The following is a 24,418-nucleotide window of genomic DNA, read 5'->3' as shown; positions in this document are numbered from 1 at the left end:
CAAAAATAATTTTTGTGAGCCATATGTCTAGATTAATAATATAATTTAAATTACTTAAAAAACTCAGGGATACATGTAAAGTATAGAGACATATCGATGAAGATTTAGAAAAATGCGTGAAGGTACATCTGTGTTAGTTTATTGTCAAATCAGAGCATCAGATATTCTTCACATTGTCTTGACACTACCTCTTCCTGTTAAGATCTAAAACCAAGCTTTTCCTGTTCTTTATTGTCAAATGCACCATTCTTGGTTAATTTTTTATCTCCCAGGAAAAAAGAACAATGTTGTTATTACTTAAAACAGGATTTTCTGAACCTGTTGTTATTGAAACAACATAGATGTTCTTGTTTCTGCAATGCCCTATTACTTTTTATTTATTGCTGATTGTGTAATTTCTCATGACACTGAATCATCCATCCTGCAGCTCATGAATATTGGTTTCCAATGACTCTCAAAGTTTATTACCATATTTTATTGATAATAACCATAAGTGTAAGTCTTTACTCAGAGTGGGCAGGAAAAATATGAATGATATTCATTTATTATTCATGTGAAATTTTCCTTAAAGAATTTTCCAGTAAAAATATAGTAGAACAGTATACCCTAAAATCCTGTTTTCTGTTGAACTCTATAGCCTGTAATCACTGAAATCTTAGAATGAAATCTCTTTCAATATTACCACATTCTCTGCCTTCCTGCCTTCCATACCATTGCCAGCAAAAGGGAGGATAGGTGAGGGGTCATGGAGAGAGCAAGAATGGTCCCTTTTGGACAAGAAATATCTATCTCTCATCCAGTATGTCTTAAGACAAATAGGGGAAAGCATTACATCACATCATTTAGCAGTAATAGTGCACAAAATTTGTTGATGGTCATGAATGCCTTTGCAGGAGATAGGCTGAGACTCTCCTGGAGGAATTCTTGACATGATCTGTGAAGTTATACCAGTGACGGTGGACTCTCTACAGACCTCAGATGTTGATTAGAGGGAGCACAGTGATCAGAAGGCAGAAGAACAAGAGGCAATGTACTGCGCACCTGTTTGGTTCAAGTAAGTGAAGTCTGTTGCCCAGAGTGTGGAAATCTCAATAATAAGGGTAGAACTCAGCATGTCAGTATCTTTCTCATGCATAAATTTCTCTCAATCCTGTTAAAAATATATGGCCTCATGGGATGAATTTTCTCACTACCTGGTTTCCTGAAACTATGGAGGGACCCAAGGAAGATCCCATAGGCACGAGTCCTTGTGGTCTTTGAGGTATCTGCTTTATCCCACATGGGACTGGGGAGAAATAGGTTAGAGAATGTCCCCAAAGGGAGAAACAGGGACAGTCGTACATGATTTCTGGTCTAGACTTGTAGTACCCTTTCTGGATAATGCTGCAAAGAAAGACACTCCAAGGAGTTAGGCCTCTGAAATGCAGGACTTAGGCAGGGATCCTGCATACCCAGGTCTAGGGCATTCTGTGTAGCTAAACTCCTAATCGCTCCAGTTCACTGACTGCTCAGATGTCCTCCTGCCTCAGGCTTGGCCACCTTCAGACTGTCTTTCCTGCTAAGACACCTTCCCTGTGAGCTTCCCACTGCCCCTGAGCTGCCATACTATCTCCATAGCTTTTAATTATTTTGAAATTTTTAATATTTAGGTTATATTCAAAATTTCTATTATAAATACTGGTGTATGAAACTGAATATCATCTTACACAGATGTTGCAGTCATCACTGATTATTTCCTTGAGGTATATTCGTGGAAATGAATTTGCAAGGTCAAAATATAAACTGTAAATATTAAGAATATATTAAAAAGGGCTTGCATGATAACTATGAGGTTTAACTCAAAAAATACTTCAACTACATTTTATGTTTAATCTATATATCTTTAACTTTATTTTCTGCTATTTGATATATCCTCCTTTTTTTTTTTTAGTTAATTATTTTTATTTGGCTTACTCTTTTTTTACTGAATTTGTATTCCTGCTTGATTTTTCAGAAATGTTAGTAGTACCTAAATGATATATCAAATTCCATTGAAAATATTTGTAAAGCAAATGCCATCTGTGTTAGTAAGCCTGGCTTGAAAATGACTTTGCATCTAGTTCTAAGGGAGCCATAAAATAATCTCAAAGTTATATGGAAACACTTTTCTCAATGAAAATAATTTGGAGAGAATAAAAATCCTAGAATCCTGCAGAAACTACTGTTAGATGTAAATACTGCAAATATATATATATATATATAGTATATAGTAAGTATGAGCATATCAATTTGAAATATATTTTAAATCTTATATTCAAGCTTTATTATTCTAGTTAAGGATGTTATAATAAAATTTAGACCTTTTATAAAAATTTGGCTGATTTATAGTTATTTTATTTATCAAAAGTGAATTGTTCAAATGTAGGATATTGAGTGGTTAATTACTCACTTCTAAAAATGTCTCACATTCTGATACCAAAACCAGACAAAGATGTCACGAAAAAAGAAAGCTACAGGTCATAGATGCAAAAATCCTCAACAAAATACTAGCAAATAGAATCCAACAACACATTAAAAGTATCATACACCATGATCAAGTGGGATTTATCCCAGGGAAGCAAGGATTCTTCAAGATATACAAATCAATCAATGTGATACACCACATTAACAAACTGAAAAATAGAAACCATATGACCACCTCAATAGATGAAGAAAAAGCTTTTGACAAAATTCAATGCCATTTCTGATAAAAACTCTCCAGAAAGTGAGCATAGAGGGAACCTAGCTCAACATAATAAATGCTATAATATGACAAACCCACAGAAAATGTGACTTTCAATGATAAAAACCTGAAAACATTTCCTCTAAGATCAGAAACAAGACCAGGGTGTCCACTCTCACCACTACTATTCAACACAGTTTTGGAAGTCCTAGCCATGACAATCAGAGAAGAAAAAGAAAAGAAACCCAAATTGGAAAAGAAGAAGAAAAACTGTCACTGTTTGCAGATGACATAATACTATACATAGAAAATCCTAAAGATGTTACAAGAAAACTACTAGAGCTCGTCAATAAATTTGGTAAAGTTGCAGGAAACAAAATTAATGCACAGAAATCTCTTGCATTCCTCTACACAAATAATGAAAGATTAGAAAGAGAAATTAAGGAAATAAACTCATTTACCATAACATCAAAAAGAATAAAATACCTAGGAATAAACCTACCTAAATGGGCAAAAGAGCTGTACTCAGAAAACTATAAAATACTGATGAAAGAAATCAAAGATGACGCAAACAGATGGAAAGATATGTTCCTGGATTGGAAGAATCAATATTGTGAAAATGACTATACAGATTCAGTGCAATCCTTATCAAATTACCAATGGCATTTTTCACAGAATTAGAAAAACAATTACAATTTGTATGAAAACACAAAAGACCCCAGATAGCCAAAGGAAACTTGAGGAAAAAAAAAAAGGAGCTGGAGGAATCAGGCTCACTGACTTCAGACTATATTACAAAGTCACAGTCATCAATAGAGTATGGTGCTGGCACAAAAAGAGAAATATAGATAAATAGAACAGGATAGAAAATCAAGAGATAAACCCATGCACCTCTGGTCACCTAAACTATGACAAAGGAGGGAAGAATATACAATGGAGAAAACACAGTCTCTTCAATAAGTGGTGCTGAGAAAACTGGAAAGCTACGTGTATAATAAATGAATGAAATTAGAACACTCCCTAATACCATACACAAAAATAAGCTCAAAATGGATTAAAGACCTAAATGTAAGACTGGACACTATAAAACTCTTAGAGGAAAACATAGTCAGAACACTCTATGACATAAATTGCAGCAAGATCTTTGTTGATTCACCTCCTATAATAATGAAAATAAAAACAAATGGGACCTAATTAAATTTAAAACATTTTGAACAACAAAGGAAAGCATAAATGAAATGAAAAAATAAAAAACACAGAATGGGAGAAAATATTTGCAAATGTAGCAAATGACAATGGATTAATCTCCAGAATATACAAACAGCTCAAGCAGTCAATATCAAAAAAAAAAAAAATCCCAATAAAAAAAAAATAGGTGGGAGATCTAAATAGATATTTTTCCAAAGAAGACATAAAGGTGGCAAAGAGGCACATGAAAAGATGCTCAACACCACTATTAGAGAAATGCAAATCAAGACTAAAATGAGGTATCATCTCACACCAATCAGAATGGTCATCATCAAAAAATCTACAAAAGACAAATGCTGAAGAGGGTGTGAAGAAAATGAGACCTCCCCTCACTGTTGGTCAGAATGTAAATTGGTACAGCCACTATCTAGAACCATATTGAAGCTCCTCAAAAAAACAAAAAAAGCTGCCTTATGAACCAGTAATCCAATTCCTGGGCATATACCCAGAGTAAACCATAATTCAAAAAGACACATGCACCCCAATGTTCACTGCAGCACTAACTTACAATAGCCAAAACATGGAAGCAACATAAATGTCCATCAACAAAGGAGTGGATTAAGAACACGTGGTACATATACACAGTGGAATATTACTCAGCCATAAAAAAGAATGAAATAGTGCCATTTGCAACAACATCGATGGACCTAGAGATTGTCATACTTAGTGAAGTAAGTCAGACCAAGAAAGTCAAATATATGATATCACTTACGTGTGGAATCTAAAAAAGATGGTACAAATAAACCTATTTACAAAACAGAAATAGAGTCACAGATGTAGAAAACAAAATTATGGTTACAAAGTGAAAGGGTGCAGAAGATGATAAATTGAGAGATTGGGATTGACATATACACACCCTACTATATATAAAATAGATAACTAATAAAAATTTACTGTATAACACAGGAAACTATACTCAATACTCTGTAATGATCTATACGGGAATAGAATCTAAAAAAGAGTGGAGATTATATACCTATATAAAACTGATTCACTTAGCTGTACAGTGGAAAGTAACACAACACTGTAAATCAATTATACTCCAATGAAAAATAATTAGCAGTAAATATGTCTCATGTTATTCCTTTTAATCACTAGACACAATTTATTGAATACCTTTTATCTATTTTTTGATCTACTACCCCCAGGGATACTTTTCTATAGTCTTATATTTTTTTCATATCTAGTCAAATCATATTTCTTCTAATAGTCATTGGATTGTATTTTTCTAAGATTGGAATCTTTTTTGTTTCTTGGCTTAATTCAACTTTACCCAGCTTCAATTTAGAAATGATGCACATCACTTTATTAATATATTGAACATTAGTCACTTCATTTTCAATACTTAATTGTAGTTTTTGACTTTTGTTAAAGGAAGTTAAAAATTAAACCTTTGCCAGATCATAATTTTAGTACTGTAAATGCTGCATTTAATGGGAGAGAGTTTGTGTCTAAATACACAGAAACAAATTTTAAAGGCTAGTGACTTTAACACACATACACATAGGCAGAGGTTAGGGTACTCAAACAAGGTAGGGAGTAGGAAATTAGATCACTGAATAAAGCTTAGAAACTCTAAGTTCCAATGAAAAACTTACCAGTTCAGGGAGAAAATAAGAAACTTTTTTTTTTCCCTATATGTTCCAGATGGAGAATATACTTTCCTGTGAGGAACTGGCATACAAACCATTTCCCATTTCCTGGTTATTGGTTGAAATTTTATTAACTTAAGAGGAGTAGGAAACTAATTAGCCTGGAAGGTATGAGCACAGCACATTCCAAGGTGTAAGAAACCACACCACACTTCATCTGAACAAATTCCAGAAAGCATATGAAGGTATTTCTGAATACACAATTAAGAATCTCCTTTATTATACTTTTTTTAAATAGAAAGAGTAATCACAATCAGATTTGGAAAATAGTGGACCTTGGTTGATATATTTAAATTTTGCCTTAAATTCCTATTACAAGACTCCTGCTTCTGGTCAAGACGGAGTAAAGAAGAACAACTGAACCCTTCCCACTGAAACAGCTAAAAACATACAAAATATATGAAATGATGGTTTACAAAACACTGGGCAAAAAATGGTAAAGATAATAATCCTTGAGACACAGGAAACAACTTAGGATAGATCTTTGATTACCTCAGCTTACTGAACTGAATAAGTTTCTAGGCTGTGGTACAAGGATGGGGAATTGCAGCAGTTCTTAGGGGACTCCCTGAATGGAAGATCTAGAACTGAGATTCCAGGGAGTCTAAGGCTGCTAAAGTTTGTTGGACAGAGCACCAGGGAGGAGAAAGCTTCACAGAGCTCTGTAGTGTATCCCTTTCCAGTGTTCAGCTGTAGGATGACTGTGTATATCAGTGATGTGAAATTTGTATTGGGAGAAAACTTGAGGCTTAGAAAATAAACAGGATTGGAAAATAAAAGGATTAGAGAGAAGGCATGAACATAAGGCTTGGAATACTGCTTATGCCCCCCTGCCATACTCGAAAACCTGAGAAGAATCACACAAGACACACAGAAAGATGTATTTTGAGTAGCTGGGAACAATTAGCCTTGACTGAACACTGCTCTGGTCCTCTCTTACAAATTTTAAGCATAAGACCTGATAAAAATAAAATTATCTCAAAATAAATTTATTGTATTATAGAATAAATTCAAGAATATGCACAATGGAGTTGAATATCATATATTTTATAGAATACAACATACTTTAATTCAAAATATTTAATATAAAAATATCTAGCAACAAACAAGGTAAAATCCACTATATCTGGCGACAATAAAAAATTTATCTGGCTTGCAAAGAAGCAGGATAATATGACCCATAAGGAGGAGAAAAATCAATGAATTAAAACCCAAGCTGAACTGACACATATGTTAGATTAAAATATAGGCATATTAAAATAATTATTATGACTGTACTCCATATGTTCAAAATATTACATAGAGACATGGAACATAGAAAAAAGGTCTAAAGTATTTCTATAGATAAAAACTGTAATGCATGAGCTAAAAATTTCAAAGGATGAGATTAATGGCATATGAGACACTACAGAAGAAATTATTAGTAAACTTGAAGGCATAGCAGTAAAATCTATTTAAAATAAAACGCAAAGGAAACAGAAAACTAAGAATAATAAACAGAGCAGTGTAGGACAACTTCAAACAATCTAATTTATGTGCAATTGGAGTCTCTGAAAGAGAGAGGAGGACAGAAATAATATTTGAACAAATAATGGCAAAAGTTATTCCACATTTGACAAAATCTATAGCTCCACAGATCTAAGAAGTTCAATGAAACTCAAATACAAGAAAACATAAATAAAATGACATCAAGGTGCATCGTAATCAAACTGGTCAAAACCAACAATAAAGAGAAAATTTTCCTTAAAAGCATTCAGAAGGAGAAAAAGAAAAAGACGTTACATATAGATGAACAAAGATGATGAAGACAAAAGGTTTCTCATAGGAAGTAATGCAAGAGACAAGACAGTGAAATCACTTCTTTAGAGTAACAGGGGAAAAATACTGTCCGATTAGAATTCTGTGAAAATATCTTTCAAAAACACAAGCGAAATAAAAATATTTCCAGTCATAAAAAAAAAAAAGTTGAAAGAATTCATCACCAACAGAAGTACACTATAGGAAATGTTTTTATTAAAAAAATCATCAGACAGGACAGATATGATGCAGGATGGAAATATGGGTTTACTTAAAGGGATAAAAAGCACTGGGAATGGTCTTTTTTTCCCCATCTTTTCCCTACGCAACTTGAGATTGTCAAAGGTCTGCTTGGCTATGTAATCTCTCAACCACCTGTTTGGAAAGAGTGGAGCCGAATATTAGTCTCATCTCTCCACACTCCCCCTCTCCTCAGGATTTTACCTCTCTACGTCCTTACTGCCTTGTTATCACCAAAAATACTTTCAAGCACATTTAATATTTTACTCAGCTTTTTTACTTTGTTTGAAACAAGATATTTGGATTATATAAAGTTTGATTTACTGAAAATAAAATTTTAAATATTCCCTATTCTTTGTAGTTCTTTGCACATAAATATGTTAATGCATTTTATATAATGCATGACCATATGTGAATTTGACTACTTTTTAAAAGCTGCTTCACCATTGAGTATGATGTTAGCTGTGGATCTGTCATATAAGGTCTTTGTTATGTTGAGGTATGTTCCCTCTATGCCCACTTTTATCATAAAACTGTGTTGAATTTTAACAAAAGCTTTGATCATTTGGTTTTTAATTCTTCAATTTGTTAATGTGGTATATCACACTGATTTGTGGATATTGAAAAATCCTTGCATCCCTGGGATACATCCCACTTGATCATGGTGCATGATCCTTTTAATATATTGTTGGATTATGTTTGCTAATATTCTGTTAAGGATTTTTACATCATGTTCATCATATGATATTACTTATATGTGGAATCTAAAAAAATACAAATGAACTTATTTACAAAAAGAAAGAGACTCATAGACATAGAAAACAAACTTATGGTCACCAAAGGGGAAAAGGGCATAGGGAAGGACAGATTAGGAGGTTGGAATTAACATATATACACTACTATATATAAAATAGATGACCAACAAGGATCTGCCGTATACTGCAATGAACTATACTCAATATTTTGTAGTAACCTATAAGGGAAAAGAATCTGAAAAACTATATATATATATATATATTTTATATATTATAATTGAATTACTGTACAGTATACCAGAAACTAACATGATATTGTAAATCAAATATATTTCAATAAAAATTTAAAAATTTAAAGATAAAAAAGGTGTTTCATGTCTTTACAAAGTCTCAAATTTAAATATTATTTGAAACTGTTTCATAAAGTTACCTAGTATAAAAAACTACAAAAGTAAGCAATAACTGTAACTGCTGAAATTCCTTAGGAAACAAAACATACTTTTAGATATCTACATTAGAAATGGTATATTTATAAGTATACATCTCTGGTAATCTTAGTGAAAACTGCATATATTGAAACTTTAATAAATTATCTTATTTCTGTATAAAAAGATCATGTATGCTCTTCTTTTCTCTTATGAATGCACACCTGGGATAAACCTTACTTTTTTATTTATTAGAACATGCAAATATTCACACCTTCATTAGCCATGAAAGATGGTAAAATGTAGTAAAAAGTTTTAAACCAGAAAAACATATGACCTAATTATGAATCTGGGATTAAGGACATCTGCTTGTGGATACTAAGCCTTTCTACTCCTCAGTTCCCTTGTCAGTAAAAGGGGAGGAAATAATATTTAACTTGTACATTTGTGATAATAATTTAAAAGGATTTTGGTAAAGTACTTGGTATATGATAGGCACATGATAGCTAATTAGTATAAGCCTGGAGCTAGCTATAATGCACATTCCATGTCTCTATACAGATGATTGATAATATTTAGCAACTCTAAACAACAGAGCATGAGTGAATTGTGTCATTACTTTATTCATTCATTCATTTTGAATGCCAACCACATTCAACATCAAGCCCATTTCAATCCCTGGGATGTTTAATATTTCCTGTGTCTGAAATGTTCTTCCCCAGATATTCACATCCTTAAATAGTAGCATCACTGTTGTTCTCTATCCCTTTACCCTGTTTGCCACTACCTGACACTGTATTACTTATAGTTACTTATCTCTGTTACATGTTTTCACCATGAAGATGTAACATTTACAAGGGCCAGAACTTGTTTATGGTTTGCAATTCAGTACCTTGAATTGTGTCAAAGAAACTATATATGTTTATAAATATTTTTGAATAGATAAATGATAAACTATTTATGCCCTTATCATAAAATATTTTTTATAATATTATTCAATGGTGGAATATTGTTTTGTGTTTAAGGCTATACTATAGCTTATTTTTGTTTAACTAATCATTTCAAGTAATGCTGAAGTAAACATTCATGTACATAAATGTTATTGTCTACATCAGCTTCTTTTTTTTTTTTACAGATCTTTATTGAAATATAATTGCTTCACAATAGTGTTAGTTTCTGTTCTACAACAAATTGAATCAGCCATATGCATACATATATCCCCATATCCCCTCCCTCTTGAGCCTCCCTCCCACCCTCCTAACCCATCCCTCTAGGTCTTCGCAAACCAATGAGCTGATCTCCCTGTGCTAAGCTGCTGTTTCCCACTAGCAAACTTTTACGTTTGGGAGTGTATATATGTAACTGCTACTTTCACTTTGTCCCAGCTTTCCCTTCACTCCCCTGTCCTCAAATCCATTCTCTATGTCTACATCTTTATTCCTGCCTTGCCACTAGGTTCATCAGTACCTTTTTTTTTAGATTCCATGTATATGAGTTAGCATACGGTATTTGTTTATCTCTTTCTGACTTCACTCTGTATGACAGAATATAGGTCCATCCACCTCACTACAAATAACTCAATTTCATTTCTTTATATGGCTGAGTAATATTCCATTGTATATATGTGCCACATATTCTTTATCCATTCATCTTTTGATGGACATTTAGGTTGTTTCCATGTCCTGTCTATTGTAACTAGAGCTGCAATGAACATTGTGGTACCTGACTCTTGTTGAATTATGGTTTTCTCAGGGTATATGCCCAGTAGTGGGATTGCTGTGTCATACGGTAGTTTTATTTTTGTTTTTTTAAGGAACCTCCATACTGTTCTCCATAGTGGCTGTATCAATTTACATTCCCACTAACAGTGCAGGAGGGTTCCCTTTTTGCTATACTCTTTCCAGCATTTATTATTTCTAGATTTGTTGATAATGGTCATTTTGGTCAGTGTGAGGTGATACCACATTGTAGTTTTGATTTGCATTTATTTAATTATTAGTGATGTTGAGAACCTTTTCATGCACTTCTTGGCCATCTGGTGAAATGTCTATTTAAGTCTTCTGCCCACTTTTTAATTGCATTGTTTGTTGTTTTGATATTGAGCTCCATGTGCTCTTTGTATATTTTGGAGATTAATCCTTTGTGTGTTGTTTCATTTGCAAATATTTTCTCCCATTCTGAGGCTTGTCCTTTTGGCTTGTTTATGGTTTCCTTTTTCATTTCTAATTGTATTGATTTGAGTCCTATCCCTTTTTTTCTTGATGAGTCTGGTTAATTTTTCTTGATGAGTCTGGCCAATTTTTTTCATCTTCTGAAAGAACCAGATTTTAGTTTTATTGATTTTTGCTATTGTTTTCTTCATTTCCATTTCATTATTTCTGCTCTGATTTTTATGAGTTCTTACCTTCCTACTGATATTAGGTTTTCTTTGTTCTTCTTTCTCTAGTTGCTTTAGGTGTAGGGTTAGATTGTTTATTTGATATATTTCTTGTTTCTTGAGGTGAGATTGAATTGCTGTAAACTTCCTTCCTAGAACTGTTTTGCTGCGTCCCATAGGTTTTGTGCCATCATGTCTTTGTTGTCATTTTTTTCTGGTATTTTTTAATTTCTTCCTTGATTTCTTCAGTGATCTCTTGTTTATTTAGTAGTGCACTGTTTAGCCTCCATGTTTTTTTTTTTTTTTTCCTGTAATTGATTTCCAGTCTCATAGAGTTGTGGCCGATAAAATGCTTGATAAAATTTCAATTTTCTTAAATTTTCCAAGGCTTGATTTGTGACCCAATTTGTGATCTATCTTGGAGAATATTCCGTGTGCACTTGAGAAGAAAGTGTATTCTGCCACTTTTGGGTGAAATTTTTTATAAATATTAATTAAATCTATCCAGTTGGTTGTGTCATTTAAACTTGTGTTTCCTTATTTATTTTTATTTTGGATGATCTGTCCATTGGTGTAAGTGAGGTGTTAAAGTCCCCTACTATTATCATGTTATTGTCGATTTCCTATTTTATGGCTGTTAGCATTTGCCTTATAGACTGAGGTGCTCCTATGTTGGATGCATATATATTTACAATTGTTATATCTTTTTCTTGGATTGATCCCTTGGCCATTATGTAGTGTCCTTCCTTATCTCTTGTAAAAGTATTTATTTTAAAGTCTATTTTACCTGATAAGAGTATTGCTACTCCAGGTTTCTTTTGATTTTCATTTGCATGGAATATATTTTCCCATCTCTTCATTTTCAAACTGTATGTGTCCCTAGGTTTGAAGTAGATCTCTTGTAGACAGCATATATATGGTCTTATTTTTGTATCCATTCAGGCAGTCTTTTGGTTGGTGTTTTTAAACCATTTACATTCAAGGTTATTATCAATATATATGGTCCTATTACCAGTTTCCTAATTGTTTTTGGATTGTTTTTGTGAAATTTTTCTTCTCTAGTGTTCCCATATAGAAAAGTTTGTTTAGCATTTATTATAAAGCTGGTTTTGGTGGTGCTGAATTCTCTTAGCTTTACTTATCTGTAAAGGTTTTCATTTCTCCATCAAATCTGAATGAGATCCTTGCTGGGTAGAGTAATCTTGGTTGTAGGTTTTTCTCTTTCATCACTTTAAGTATATCCTGTCACTTTCTTCTGCCCTACTGAGTTTCTGCTGAAAAGTCAGCTGATAACCTTATGGGGATTACTTTGTAGATTATTTTTTGTTTTTCCCTGCTGTTTTTAATATTTTTTCTTTGAATTTAATTTTTGTTAATTTGATTAATATGTGTCTTGGTGTTTTTCTCCTCAGGTTTATCCTGTATGGGACCCTCTGTGCTTCTTGGACTTGAGTGACTATTTCCTTTCTCATGCTAGGGAAGTTTTCTACTCTAATCTCTTCAAATATTTTCTCAGACCCTTTCTTTTACTTTTGTTCTTTAGACACATCTATAATTCAAATGTTGGTGCATTTAGTGTTGTCCCAGTGTTCTCTGAGATTGTCTTCAATTCTTTTCATTCTTTTTTCTTCATTCTGCTCCTCAGCAATTGTTTCCACCATTTTGTATTCCAGCTCACTTATTTGTTCTTCTGTCTGTTATTGATTCCTTCTAGTGTATTTTCATTTCAGTTATTGTGTTGTTCATCTCTGTTTGTTTGTTCTTTAATTCTTCTATATCTTTGCTAAACATTTCTTGTATTTTCTCATTCTGTGCCTCCATTCTATTTCTGAGATTCTGGATCATCTTTACTGTCATTACTCTGAATTCTTTCTCAGGTAGATTGCCTATTTCCTCTTCATATATTTGCTCTTGTAGGATTTTAACTTGCTCCTTCATCTGTGACATATTTTTTTGCCATCTCTCTCTTTTTTTTTTTTTTATGACTGGGATTGTGTTTTTGTCTTACTTGTTGTTTGGTCTGAGGCTTCCAACACTGGAGCTTGTTGGCTGTTGGGTATAGGTGGGTCTTTGTGCTGAGATGAGGATCTCTGGGAGACCTCACTCCAATGAATATTCCCCAGGGACTGAGGTTCTCTGTTAGTCCAGTGGTTCAGACTCAGAGCTCCCACCACAGGAGTTTCCACCCAATCCTCTGCTCATGAACCAAAATCATGCAAGTTTCATGTGGCAGAAAAAAAAAAAAAGGAGAGCAATATAAAGTAAAAAAATAAAATTAGATTAGGAAACTAACAGCTATGTTAGAAAGGATATGAAAAATATATACAGATGAAACATCAACCAGATGGTAAAACAGAAGCACAATAGTGAAAAAGAGGAGGAGAAAAAAAAAGTGGAAAACACCTTTGTTGTGGAGGGCAGGGTCTATTCTTAGTAACCACAGGGCTGGAAAAGGCCCTGGGAGGTATGGGGGCTGGGGCTTAGGCTCAAAAGACTGGAAGGGATCCAGGTGTGCCTCCCGCTTCTGGTCTCAGAGGGTGGGGGACCCCACCTGGGTGCCCAGCAGGCTTCCTGGTCCTGAGTGGGAGAGGCCAACACCCTCCACCCTTCTTCTGCTCCTTCAGTCCTGGAGATCCCCTCCAGTCTGCCTCTCCTGTCCTCCCCCGGCCTCCCTTCTATTCCCTCAGGACCAACATGGACTAGAGGGGGCCTCTGAGGGGTTACCAGGCCCCATAGCAAGGCAGACTTCCCCTGCCAATTGGGCAGGGGAATTACTGGGCATGCTCCCCCTGATCCAAGTCCCCAAGGGTCCCTCCAGGCATGGGAATCCCTCCCTCCTTCAGCCATCCCTCAGGTTTTATCCAGCCTCCTCTTCTCCTTGCCCCTCAGTCCCCCCACATCCTACCAGTTTGTTTGGCAGTTCCTCACATCTCCTTGGGCATTGAGGTGCCCCCCAGTGTCAGGCAGATGTCCTAGCTTGTGGGGAGATGTGAACTCTGCATCTTCCCACACCACCATCTTTACTCTACTGCTTATTTCTTTAAGATTAAAAAAATTATTATTATGGTGTCTTTCACACTTTTAAAACTTCATAGATTCTTTGGACAAATGCCCATGTCTGGAGTAATTTGGAGTAAGCATGGTAAAGACCAAGACTATTGAGTTCATTTCTGCATTCCTCCCATTTGGCACTGATTCCAGGAAAATAGATGGTAGTCAATTAACATGACATTTTATTTTCCAAGATCACGGGATTTTAGAATAAGTAACACCTGGAACATCAAATTAAAATGCTAGCTGTTTGGTTTAGAATGATTTATTAAACTGTAAGTGAGGATTTAGGTTGTTTCAATGATTAATTATACATAAATTGATAAGCTAGTGCTGGACATTAACCAATCAATAAATACTAGCTACAACTATAACTAAAGAGTATAAATTTGGTTAAAAATATTAAAATTTTTCCCAAGTTTCTGCCTTCTTCCTTTTATAAATACCGGGAATTAAAATCACAAAGAACATACTCAGACATTTTTCTAAAGGTTATACATTAGAGAAAGGTATTGTAAATTTTCATCACCAGCATATGCTGGTATAAAATATGAAATCAATTATTTATACTGTACATTTTACCTACATAATTAAAAATTGTATTAGTAATATGTCTTGAAACTATTGCATTGGATTATATAATTAACTATGAACTTACTTCTCTACAGAACTAGCTATGAAGAACAATTATAATTCAAAATTGATATGTTCCCAAAGTACTATAACAACCTCCAGATAGTTTTCCTAACATTCTAGCTGTATACTGCTGACTTAAAAGTTAAAGCTCAAATTTTACCAGTTTACTTCATAGGTAAACTGGTAACAGGCAAGGCTGAGAAATATTGAGAATAATTTGTTAATAAAAATTCTATCATGTTACACCAATATGAATGTGTTAAAGTATTCCTTGTACTTTTCAGTTGCTAGTTATAGTAAAAACTGTGTCATTTTTTTCCAATAAGTACAAGTCAACATCTAATGGTGAAGAATTTTATTCAGACATCAGCTTCAGAAGAGTGGTGATAATGTGATTATTCTGCCTATATCCTGACAGTATATTGTATGACAAAAAGTAAAGAAACATGATGGAGCTGATGATTGGGAGAAAAATGCCCTAATATTGACTTACCACCTGAAAGTAGTGGGACCTTCAGTAAATGTCTTAATTTTTATGGGTCTCAATTTCCTCATCTATTGTATAAAATAAGGAGTTTAAATGAGACAATGTATAAAGTCCATTTCAACTATTAGCATGATGTGAATATATTGTGACCAAATTACCAAAGAGTTTATATTCACTTATTTTTAAGCTCTAAAAGTATTATAAAGCTAGAATTTACATATTTTGATTAGAAAATAAAGGGTATCCAAGTCAAATCAATACATTTATTAGATAGTTGATACACAGGAAATATTCCACTTATTAGAACATCAGAAAAGCTAGAAATCTTAGTGGGCCTCCTGCTGTTTCACTTAAGAGCTCTCCTCATGAAGGATTAAAAGAAGGGTACAAATAAATCTGGAATAGATATGAGACAGAGAACTGGAAGTTTCCAGATTTATTCCATATTTTAGTATAATCAGTTTTCTTCTTTGAATTATTATATTTTGTTCTATGAACTTGATAGTATGAGTATTTAGCCAGATTGTTCGTTACTTGGTACATAGAATTGAAAGGGTTCCTGAGACTCTCTGTGAGAAGGTCAGAGGAGAAACAGGGTTAACTGAGGATAAGTGTTTGAAGGAGATGGGTATTGAACTCATACTTAATGGAATAGAAAGATGGAACAAGGGCAAAGTGGGCAACATGGGCAAAATGCTGCTTGACAGGAGTAGGCATTTATGAGAGAAGCAGGGTGAGGATTAAGGTTAAGAAGAGACAAGAGAAGGGAGGGAGAACAAGTCTAGCTTCAGCATTTTGAAGGTAACATTCAGAAGGTGGTGTTTGATCTGAGGGCAAAGGAGACTCACTGAAATAGACAGAAGACAGCTTAAGAGATTGGTATAGAAAATGATTTCAGAATAGTGTGTTACACACCTGGAGGGAAAAGAAACCAGGTTCTAGAAAGCCAACAAAGAGTAAATTATTATGTTTTATATCTTAGGTAACTAGGATTTCTACACACACAAATTGTAGACTAGAAAGGAAAGTAGAGAAATTAAAACTATATAACCGGGAACAAAGTTATTAGATTTTACAAAAGTAGAGCATAGAAGGAAAAACCACACTTTGGAATTAGAATAAACATCAGAGATTATCCATTAGTTTATGTGAAACATAGAGAAGCTATTAGAATTACTCAGTTATTTAGTTACTTTCAGAGCTAGAAATAGTAACAGGTCTCCTGACATCAAGTTTAATTTTATGTTTACTAAGTTATGATCCCCTTTCTTGGAAATTGAGAATTACTAAAGTGTTTGGATATATAAAGGAAAGGGAAATATCATCATAATTTTTCCTAAATTGTTGGAAAAATAGGCAATGTGGAAACTTTTGGGTGCACAAGCTTCATTTTTGCCAAATAAACTTGAAGATGGTAAATAGAAGTCCATATATTACTAATTTATTCATTCAATACATACTTAGATTTATTCATTCAGTATATGCTTACTTCATGTATGGTTCTAGGACCTTCTTCTACAAGAAAGACTTTGTCCCTCAAGACATTCATTGTCAATGGTGTATATAAATGGGAAGGTAAATAATGATAACACAAGGTCATAAATTACATGATAGTATTATGCATAGGAAGTTATGTGAACCCAGAGAAAGGGTAAAGCTAACAGAGTTTTATTTAATCAGAGAGGACTCCCTGGAGGAGAAAATATTTGTAAATAAAGAGCAGCAATGATTTATCCCAGAAGGGAGAGGAGAAAGGAGCTTCTCAGGATAAAGACAGCATTGGGATAAGCAGGTGTTACTGTGGTAAACTATAAGAAGTTCTGTGGGACTAGATATTGGAGGAGTGGGGTTGGGAGTGGAGACCACGGGAAAAGGCTAGGATCAGATCATGAAGTGCTTCATATGCTATTGAGTTTACAGTACCAACTGCCAGTGCACAAGGAGCTAATAAAGGAAGCTAGTACGAGAATAATGATCAGATTTGTGCTCACTCTGGTAGCAATGTAGAGAGCAGTTTAGAGTCTGGGAGACTAGGTAGGAAGAAGCTTCAGAGTGCTTAAAGGAAAATAAAAGACAGCTTTAACTAGGGAGGTGTGGAGACTAAGTGTGAGGTAGGAAGAATTCAAGACTTATTTAGGAAGAAAGTTGCAAGGCTCACTATCAAAAGAATGGTACTTGGAGGTAAAGACTTTATGTCTCCAGGACTTTTGACTTGGATGATTTAGGAGGTGATAATGCTATTAAGAGACAGTGTCTGTTCAGGAGAGGTTAATAGAATAGCAATTTAATGGAAAGGTGAGGGAAGGAATAATAAGAAGAATACCTAATGTGTGTTAGGTATTGTACTACATACTTTGAAAAGGTTATCGTTGTAATACCGATGATCAACAGTTTTAAGCAAGCAAGGCTATATATATATATCCCAATTTCCATATATTTTAGAAAGAGTTACAAGATTTGAACTCATATACCTATGATTCAAAATTTATGCTCTGCCCACTTTATCCTTCTGAGTGAATCTCAGGCTGCATCCGAGCCCTAGCTATCCCACATATCAATCATTATGCTTTAGAAAAACATCACCTAACATTTAATATACATAATTATAAAAATGATGGTAATAGTATTACCTCTCTCACAGTGATAAGTATCCAACAAGATGATTATGTGAAAGTATATTTGTAAATTGTAATTTGATAAATGTTCACTACTACTGTATCAACATAACTATTAGAGATTATTATGAGAATCTAAATTTATCTTTTTAAGTCATATTAATTGAGATTTAATATACAATACACACATTTTCTATATAGATTTTGATGAAGTTGACAAATCTGTACAGTCACGTATCCAGTACTACAATTGAAATGTAGAATATTTCCATCACACACAAAGTCCCCTTATGCCATCTTGCAGTCAGTCTCCTGACCATACCTCTCCTTCTGGCAACCACTGATCTGACTTCTGTTTCTATAGTTCTGCTTTTCTAGAGTGTCATATAAATGGATTCATTTGTATGTGGTCTTTTGTTTCTGGTAGTTTTCATTTAGTGTAATGCTTATGAGAATTACCAAAGTTCTTGCATATATAAGTAGTTCTTTATTTTTAAGGCTGAGTCATAGTCCATTGTATGGATGCACCATAATTTGTTTATGCATTCACCAGCTGATAGAAATTTAGATTGTTTCCACATTTTGGCTATTATGAATAAACCTTCTTTGAATATTCAAGTACAATTGACCCTTGAACACTGCTGCGATTAGAGGTGCTGACCCTCTGCCCACTGGAAAATCCATGTTCAATTTATAGTCGGCCCTCCTATCCAAGTTTCTGTATTCCTGGATCCAAACAACCTTGAATCATGTAGTACTATAGTATTTACTATAGAACAAAAATTCACTTATAAGTGGAGAAACTCCGTTCAAACCTGTGTTCTTCAAGAGTCAACTGTAAAGGTATTGCATATGTTTTCATTTTTTTCTGATACTTAAAAGTAGCATTTCTAAGTCATGTAAGTGTATGTTTAATTTCATAAGAATCTGGCAAGCTTCTCTAGAGTGCATTCCCATTAGCAATGTATGAGAATTCTAGTTGCTGCACCTCTTTACCAGCAATTGATGTTGTCAGTCTTTTTCATTTAGCCAATTGTAGAGGTATCTCAATGTGGCTTTATGTATTCCTCTAATGACTTAGAATTTGAACATCTTTCATGTGCTAATTTTCCATCCTTTGTGTATGTTTCTGTGTGAAGGATCTGTTTAAAAATTTTCCCAGTTTTTGTGAATTCTTTTCTCATAATTGACTTGCAAGAGTTCTTTATATAAAATGTTTCTGGATACAAGGCATTTGAAATAATTTCACCAGTTCTCCAGCTTGTCATTTTTTTTCTGAAGTCTGTCATTCTGAAAACAAGGTTTTTCATTTTTTTGTTCAATTTTATCAATTGTTAAATTTTATGTATCATATATTTCTGTCCTAAAAATTTTTACTTAAACTAAGTTGTACAAAGTTTGCAAAGGTAAAGCTTCACAAAATTTCTCTCCTATGTTTTCTTGTGGTAATTTTATAGTTTTATCTTACATTAGGGATATAATCCAATTAAAACCAATTTTTTTTTGTAGGAGGTGTGGGTAAAATTATTATTTTTTGACACACATATGCAAAATTGTTCTGGTGTTGTTTATTTAACAAAGCAATCATTTTCTTAATGAATTACCCTAGAATCATTATTGAAAGTCAGGTAACCATGTATGTTATGAGTCTATTCCTGGTTTCTCTCTTCTTTTCCAATGATCCGTATGTCTCTCCTTATGTTAATACCACACTGTCTCGATTATTATAGGTTTAAATAAGTATTGAGACCTGTTAATGTGATCTTTGAATTTCTTATAGAAAAGGCTTTTATCCAATCTGATAATCTCTGAATTTTAATTGCATAAAAGTACAAAGAAGAAAATAAAAATCACACATAAGCTTTTCGACAATGATTATTATTCAGAAATGGATATAGTTTCTTGGTATTTTTATTTTATAATGCTTATAAAATTATTATCATAGTATATTTAAAACACAATATCTTAAAATTGTTATATAACATAGTAGCATGGACAATTTATCCTGTTTGGAATTCTTATCTTTATTTGAAATTATTATTTAATGGATATTTATTTGTATAGAAATCTCATAAATTATGATGCAAGTATTGGACATTTAGGTTGACTTTAATTTTTGGTGTTTTACAGCATTGTGATGAGTTCTTTTTCCATAATTCTTTATTTATATCTCTGATTATTTCCTACTACAGCTTAATTCCAAAAAGTAGAAATATTGGGTCAAAGAGTATGAGCAATTTTAAGACCCCTAAATATCTATCCATAGATAAAAATAGGGATAGAAACAAAGATATATTATTCTACATTGTCCACCAAATTTATATTCTTATCAGCCTTATATAGAGTGCTCATTTCCTCTAATTCTTACAGAAACTGGATATTAAATTTTTAATCTTTGCCAAATTGATAAAAAAAAAAAAAACTCATTATGACGATGATGAATTTTCTTGGATTACTAGTGAGGCTGAATGTTTTACAACTTAACTGGCTATTTGTATTTTTCCATGTGTTAAATACTGATGCACAATGACAATTCTTCTTTTGAGTATTCAAAATTTTTTAACGATTTGAAAAAAGTCTTTGGTGTTGTTTGGTATATATTTTGCACATTAATTAATGTTTGTACTAACTAAAACATACATGACCATATTTCATTTGCCTTTAATTTTATTATTTTTAAAGAGATTAAAAATTATATATGTTGCCAAGCTGGTCAATATTTCACATTGTTATTATCTTCCATTCACAACTATTTTATATTCCATCATGATATACTTAAAATAGTTTATTTCATACCCAGAAATCAGAAATTCATCCATATTTTAAAAGGTATTTTGTAACATTTTTATTTTTGAAATTTTATTGTTTGATATGTTTGCTTTTGTCTTTGTAACTTTACAATATAGTTTAGCTGAAAGGGCAAGGAATTCTTATTCACAAGTATAGGAATAATATTTCTGGCCATTCTAAGATTTTTTAATTAGAAAAAGGAAAAAAAACTAGGATAATTAACAAAGTTGTGTTTATAAATTAAGTTGGGAAGAACAGTCAAGTTTTAATTAGTTAGTTTTCTTACCCTGGACTTTATTCAAATCTGTTTTCCTTAGTAATGTTTTAAAGGGATTTAAGTTTTTGTAGATATAGTTAATTTTTGGTTGTAAATTCTCTATATTTTATGTGGCTTAGTTTACAGTGTTCCAATCTTTGACTTCTAACATCTCTATTTTTAAATAGTTAGTATTTTATTGACTCATAGGGTTGTGCATGGTAAAATATATATTTTCTGAAAATAGTGGAATTTAATTCTTTGTCAGTTTGTCCATTTTGGATCTTCGTAATCAAAATTTTTCCTACTTAAATCAGACAAAAAAACACTTTTAGGATTGATGCAATAAACTCTTGACAAATGAGGAAAAAGCCAATTTTTACTTGATTCATTTACAGGCACACATTTGGCTTGGAGAATTTCTTCCTTGTCTAGATGCAAACAAAGCACAGTTATGGCAGGGTCCCCAAAATAGAGCAGAGCCTACAGTTCCATGCCTTTCCTGAATGGAAGTCCTGAATAAAAAACAAAATAAAACAAATTCTTTATTAGCTCAACCTTAGGAAGGAGGCCAGCAATTAACAACTTGAACAATTGCATTTATGTTTGAAAATGATGGCTTAGGGAATACTTCATAAACAGTTTTATGCCATTGGATTCTCAATAAATTCTGTCATATGTCTTTTGTAATAATTAAAATGCATTTGCCATTTTCTTTTCTTATCATTCGCTGACCCTCCTCAATCTTAATTAGGGTAAGCAAGACAGAATCAAACACTTCTTCATAGCTTTGAAATATATCTGGTAGTTTTAACAGTGCTCTTTTTTCAAAAAAATGAATGCCAAGATTAATCTGTCAAAGTAAATTAGATATGGAGAGATTTACTAGCTTAGTATCTAAAAATTAAAACTTTGTAACATGAATAGATACTAAATTTTCATTGAAAGTGTACACCCTGGAATTTCAGACCTGGAATGAAATTTTTTTTTCTTTATAAAGATAATAACAGAAAATATACTGCCCAGGAAGCAATAGAATAGATTTTATAATTATAATCTACACTTAATTCATAGAGCTTGCTGAAATTTCCAGATATTTCTCAAGCATAATTAAGTTTTAGATATATGTGTGATATTACAATATTTAGAAAATTTGTTTTTTCTGTATGAATTTTTGATAAATCTTATTTCTTATTTTCTCCTTGTCAACTTCAAAATATTTCCATTTTCACATTATACTTGGGTGTTTTACCTGAGTTTAGTTAATGATTGAATCAGATAATGAGCACTCTATCAATATTGCCACCTATGTTGGAGGTATTTTGCCTTAGGTTTACCTCAGTCTGAATGAATAGGATAAAATAATAATATGTAAAAAAAAGAACTGCATTTGGGCTCCATCTCCAAACTAACTTAAGTCATTGTTTCATTTATGATTTATAATAATATAGAGTTACTGCATTATTATTCACTTTGTGGAACTACTATTTGTTTTATATATCAAAGTTTTTCAACTTAAATTTCCATTACTTTTTTAACAGCACAGATTCTTTGGGTTTAAAAAGAAAATTAAAAAATAATCCTGTGATAAACCAAAGTTGGAGGTGATACAATTTTTAATGAGGGAGAAGTGTGAGTGAAAGAGAAATTGAAGATTTGATTAGGCTTTACAATGGGAGTTATTTTCTCAAAAAAAAAAAAAAAAAAAAAAAAAAAAAAAAAGAGGCCACATTTGAGATAGATCAAAGGTTTACAATGCAAGATACTCCATAAGCATAGCAGTCACTTCTGCTCTAAATACGGGAAAATAATATTTCTATCAAGAAGCTGTCAGAACAGGAATTTAGACAATAAACTATTTTAAATTGATAGAAGTATTTTCTCTTCATCTTAGAACTAATTTAAGATCCAAGAGTACCTGTGGATTTGAATGAGAATTCTCCGTAAAATAAATGTGGGTAAATATTTTCAAACTTGTAACATTCTCCTGATATATAGGTATTTTCTATAAAGTACCAATTTAACATATATCTCCTCACTGGTTTTACATTTATTCTGTTTACTGAAATATTGCTAAAAAATGAAAGATTTCTTGTACATTTATTCTGAACAAGATATGTATGATGCATTTTCACTGACTAAAAGTGACTAAGAAAATTAGGTTGTTTAAACGGGTATTATTCTCCCTCATTAAATTTCATAAAAAATCCAAGACAGTAATTATTGTTTTATTTGAAAATAGTATCTTTTATTAAAAAGTAGACCCAACTTAGGGGTTTTGGATATCTCCTTAATATGTTAAGGGGCAGGAATTGTCATAGACAATATTGTAACAATGTGCCTTATTTAAGAATCATGAGCTGTAGATCTCATGAGTGATTGACTTGATCCTATCGTTCAGTTTTAGACTTTCTCAAGAGACTTCTCTGAGTCTCTTTAGAAACTCTCTCTCCCTCTCTTTCTCTGTCTGTCTTTCACACAGACACACAGACACACACACACACACACACACACACAGAAACGCAGTTTTTACTGGTCCTTGACATTTCCTCTATCACATACTAGAGGAACAGACAATCCAGGATTCTGGGACCTAGGTTTAACTGTTATCTGTATCTTTTTCCAGGTTTTAAAATTGAAAAGTATATCATGTAAGCACATCACATAATTTGGCAAAAAGAAACAGTCTAGTGCAAGTTCATGTTTATTAGATTAATTTACAGGATATTACAAATAATTTGGGGAAACTAAGTTTGCATGAAAAATAAATGCCTAATAAGTAATTTGGGTGTATTACTTTACATTTTAAGTTTAACTATTTCAAAGTATTATTATTAAGTTTGGAAGCACATCACTATTATAATTATTCTGTATATTACATATCAGAAATATTTATTGAATGTTAAGCAATGTAGTAGGCATTTTGCATCCATTAATTCATTCAATACTTAAAACACACCTACGAGATAGGGTTACCTTGTCCATTTTACCTATGAGGAAACTGAAGCTCAAAAAGAATCAACACTGTTACACAGTCAGCACATCACAGAGCAAGGACTTATGTCATCACCAGCCTAGATACAAACTCCAGGGTCTGTCTTTCTCCTGTAGGGTAATACAACATTACAATTGTCTATTGCTGCACTCTTTAAAGCTCTGTTTTTTTCCCACTCATTCGATCAAAATATACTGAATGCTTCCAATATCCCAAACATTGTTCTGGATGCTAAGAATAAAGAACACAGGTGTGTATAACAGGTACAGTCCCTGATCTCATGGAGGGTTCAGTTGAGTAAGAATATGTGGTATTCACATTATCACATGAATGAATGTATAATGATAATGTGTATTATGTGTTATTAAGGAAAAATAAGGCATGTGATGAGAA

The sequence above is a fragment of the Neophocaena asiaeorientalis genome, unplaced genomic scaffold (genome assembly GCF_003031525.2).
Source record: "Neophocaena asiaeorientalis asiaeorientalis breed wild unplaced genomic scaffold, Neophocaena_asiaeorientalis_V1.1 scaffold151, whole genome shotgun sequence".
In the NCBI taxonomy this organism is placed as follows: Eukaryota; Metazoa; Chordata; class Mammalia; order Artiodactyla; family Phocoenidae; genus Neophocaena; species Neophocaena asiaeorientalis.
Note: the sequence above shows the minus strand (reverse complement) of the source record.